Genomic DNA, 4,991 nt, shown 5'->3' on the forward strand with positions numbered 1-4,991 from the left:
TATTTTGTTTATATTCTTTGAAGAATTTGAGAGAAATTAAATAAAATGTATTTTAAGTTTGATTATAAATACAAAATTTAAATGTTAATAATAGATAGTACATTTAACTTTAGAGCAAAAATTTTTTTTTAATTTCTTGCAAGGCTTGATATTTTAAAACAGCATTAAGTCCCTATTCTACCATTTCCTAGCACTGTGAACCGGAAAATTGTCTTGAACTTCTTATTCTTCAATTTCCTCATCTGTAAAATGGAGATAATAGGTGTATCTACTTAGTGGTTATGGCAAAATGTTAAGACATTTAAAATCTTTAGCAGACTGACTGGAATCTAGTAAGAACACATATAAATTAGTAATTACTATTATTGCTTATGTTGAAATCATCAACTCTATGTTACTCGTTTGACCACTGAAAATTCAAGTAACTAATTTATGAAACCATGAAAAAAGAGAGAAAGAAAGACAGGAAAATTAGGACATCTAGAATAGTTTGAAGTAGAAATGCAAAGAAGGAAAACAGATGGGCAATATCCAGAAAGAAAGTTTTGCTCAGTACTGCCCATCTGCTACTCTTTGTGTGCTTTGCAAGTAATATAAAATTTCAAACAGCTAAGCAATGTAATCCTCAATCTAGTTTAATTTGTGTTTGCACCTCATCGGCTGCTGGCAAGGGAATGGTTAGATTCAGATTTGATTATAAAGCCACATAGTCCTCATGTTTATCCCATGAGAGGCAAAGCTGTAAAAAGATTAAAATTAGTAGGAAGCAACTATTCTCCTTATGAATCAATTCTTTTCTCTTGCAACAGAGGTACTATTCAAGTAAAGGTGGTAGAGACTCTCTTCAATAATTTTTTTTATTGAAAGTATCAAGCTCTCTTTTGTAGCATAATCTTCTTTGCCCAAGAAAGTGTTAAGATTACTGTTTTTCATTTGAAATTACATAATTTTCTAAAAGCGCCATCATTATTTTTTCTCTTATTAATTTAAACTATGCTTATTCACAGTAAAAATAAATAGAAGTTTGTTTGATTCAGAAATTAGAGAATAATGCATTTTTCTCCTAACGGGAAAAAGTTGGTATTATTTTGTTTTCTTTTAATTTAATTTAATTCTTTTATTTTCATTCCAGATCAGTTATCAGATGACAATTTTTGTAAAAGGCAGGACTAAAATAAACTTGTATATTTAGTAAGAAGTTACCAGCTTTTACAGAAATAAAGATGGTAAGGGATTAAGTCTATAGGTTACTAGACCAAGTGATCGTTTTTCTGTTTTAATCAGTCAATTCAAGGACTTAAAGATGAATTTAAAAATGAGTGATTTTTATTTATTTTTAATCCAGAAGAGGAAAGTGTACTGAAGGCTTTTTTTCTCCATTCTCTTGGATGACTCTTAGTACCTAGGGATAGGTATACTCTAATGCAGTCAACAGCAATTCCCAACTGTCAGGGTCTTATAACAGCAAATGTTTATATCTCACTTACACTACATGTCACTTTAAAACCCAGGCAATGGTCCTGGCTTATTTGGAGCATTGCTAGTCCTCATGAGAGAGTGGGGGAGAAGCATAGTGAAGCACAGAATGACAAATATCACATTTCCCATTTCACTGGCTAAAGCAAGTTACACAGCAAGCCTGAGTTCAACACAGTGGGGAGGTGTAATCCCCCCATGGGTAGGGGCAGTATCTTTTGCAGCACTTGTCACAAATACAGCTAAAAGAGGTCTTGACAAAGCCCTGTAGGTTTGCATCAAAAATATGTAAGGAGAGAAGACTTTTATTTGTAAGTTGGTTATTTCTCTAGTGTGGGAAGAAGTAGAAAAGATCAAATAAGAAGTAAGAAAGTTAAAACTAACACAACATTGTAAAGCAATTATACTCCAATAAAGACGTTTAAAAAAAAAAAAAAGAAGTAAGAAAGTTAAAATTGACCTTTTCCTGAGTATCACCTCTAGCCATTCCCAAATTACTCTGGTTAAGAGTGTTCTGAGACTATGTGTCCCGACAAGAACAGGGTGTTTGAATTTTGTAAGGGCATTTTGCTCACTAACTGAAAATTAAGAGTCTGTCAAATCATTTTCTTTCTGAATACCTCTTTTGATGTAAGTGTTCTTTCAGTGGAAATTTTCTGTAATACTACAGTAGTTATAATAAACCTACAAGTACTTTGTCATTCTTTATATATTCCTTTTTTATAATTTTTGCCTTCATATAGATCATGGAAATATTTTGCTCTCAAACTGTGATACAATGTGAGGCAAAATAGGCTGGTGGGACATTTAATCCTAAAGAACATTATTTGACATTAAAATATAAATTTCAACGCTATTTTTTCTCCTCAGAAGAATGCTGATTCAGGGATCATTCTATATTTTTAAAATTCTAAGTCAAGGTTAATGATGCATTTTATGTTTCATATAAGGGTTTTAAGTTTATCTGCAGCATAAGTTACATAAAAAACCTTGAAAGGAGCAAATTTCCTCTAAAATAGTAGAAACTGTTTTATAGTATGCTTTATAATTTACATTAATAGCCATGAGAATTATTCTTAGAAACTTTTCATCTCTTCTGTGGTAGACGTCCCCTAATGACACATTTAAATCTCTACTTTCTCTTCTAGTCTCTGTAAGAAGGGATGGGCCTTCCTTTCACTTGCCTTCTTGTTCTCCGTGAGGGATGTGGATTGACATTCCTGCCTCTCAGTCTCCTCACTCTATCTTCTCCATGGGAGGAGGACAGAACTATCTGGTTGATAACTATGGAGTGGGAATTGGGTATGTGAAGCCTAGGCTTTCTGCTTTTGGTGTTTACCTGCCTGCTCAGGTTCTCAGCCCCATATCACAGTTTTATCTGGGTGGGCTCCATGGGAGTGTTTGTAGGTCCCCAAAGTTGACTGTCAGTAGGTGGATAAGTATCTGACTAACTTTGGGGTTGGGGCTTAAGGACCTGTGGCCACACATTTAAGCTACATTCTCCAACAGTACTATCATGTTATACTGATTTTCCATTACTCCTCTGCCTGACTTCTTCGTTTAACTTTTAATTGATTCTGAATTCAGGCAAGGAAAAAAATTGCTGTTCTTCAAACCCTGACCATCTATCCCTCTTTTAACCACTCCTACACTTTACTTACATCTACGGATTAACAACTTTACAATACCATGTTATTTTATCCAGCTTTCCTTCCTCTTTGCCAGATTGAATTGGAATTTCTGGGGGTGGAGAAGGGCATCTATATTTTCAGAAAAACACATATTTTTTGATGTGCTCCTAAGTTAATGAAGATATTGACTTATATCAGTTATATCTTTTGTGTGTATTTTTCATGTTTGTGTTTATATTTTCATTTTATTTATAATTTTTGAGAAAATAAACATGAAATTTACTAATAAAGGTTATTTGTCTTTTTTAATCTGTTTTCATTTCTATCCTCGTCTCTCCTAAGAGCTGAACATTTTCTTATAGATTTTTAGTGTTTGAATTTAAAGTAGGTTATTTACGATCACTACAAAGATGATCTGTGAATATATGCATATTGTTTTAAAAAGCTTTAAATCATACAGAAACATATTTACTAAAACTTGAAAATTCTCCATTAATAACACTTGCATCCTTATATGTAACCCTGAGAACAATTTGGTACAAGTAGATACTTTTCTATTCCTGATTTTAATGTAAAAATACATATTGCTTAGAGACTTTTTAAACAATATATCTTGGTAAAATTTCCATGCCTTGTTTTGATAAATGCATGGAATTCTATAGAAAAGACATCGTAATTTATCTAACCAGTTCTCAATGAATAGACTTTAGGTTTCCAATTATGTACCATTGCAGTCACTCCTGCAGTGATCATCCGTATACCCATATTTAGTTGCTCACTTGTGCAAGTATAGGCTTTCTTCCTACAGCTATGTATGAGCTCCTAAAAACCTCATGTTCTTCAAAATAGTGCATTTAAAATACCAGAACATGAAATAGAGTTGTGGCAGACTACTCAATACCTATGCACATTTGAAACTAGAGCACCACAAAACCAAATTGATACTTAGGAAGATCATGTGGACAGTCAGGGCAAGAGAGCTTTGTGTGCCGGAGGGGCTGTCACAGTGGATACTAAAAATGTACAAAATTACTAACTTAAAATGCTGATAAGAGTAGGGCTGGTGATGCGGAAGGTGTACAGATTAAGTGTAGCCATAAACTGGGTGGATGCCATGAAGGTGGCAATACAAATTGCCCTTAAAGATGAAAGCGACATAAGGCTGAGGGTGAGCAATCATGGGAGAGGCCTGGGCTCAGGCACTGATGTTTAATTTTTAAAAATAAAGCCAAATGGGGCTTCCCTGGTGGCGCAGTGGTTGGGAGTCCGCCTGCCGATGCAGGGGACACGGGTTCGTGCCCCGGTCCGGGAAGATCCCACATGCCGCGGAGCGGCTGGGCCCACGGGCCATGGCTGCTGAGCCTGCGTGTCCGGGGCCTGTGCTCTGCAACGGGAGAGGCCACAACAGTGAGAGGCCCGCGTACCGCAAAAAAAAAAAAAAAAAAAAAAAGCCAAATGGAGTCCTGATTCTACTGTATCATCAGCCCAGCTCTGGGCTTTTCCTTTTCTGCTTAAGGTTGTATTTTTACTTTTGCTTTCTCTGATTCCTTTGCCTGGAAAATATAATGTATAAATCTACATAGCATCTGTGTTTTTTGCATCTACTCCCTTACTTATGAATCAAGTATGAGTAATTCAAATTAGAGAAACATGGGCTGAGGTAAAAACAGACTGTGTTTATGAAATATATGTTTCTGCAAGAGGAATAATTGGGTCAAAGGCAATGTATGTTTCAAATGTGTGGATTCTGTCAAATTGTTCCTCAAAAGCATAATAAGAATTTCTGACCACAGAGTATGAGGAAGTCTACTTTCCTATTATTTTCACCAGCCCTAGGTAAAATTGACCTTTAAATTTTGTGATCAATTTATTTCACTTCCCTGG

The sequence above is a fragment of the Grampus griseus genome (assembly GCF_964374135.1).
Source record: "Grampus griseus genome assembly, chromosome: 13".
Classification (NCBI taxonomy): Eukaryota; Metazoa; Chordata; class Mammalia; order Artiodactyla; family Delphinidae; genus Grampus; species Grampus griseus.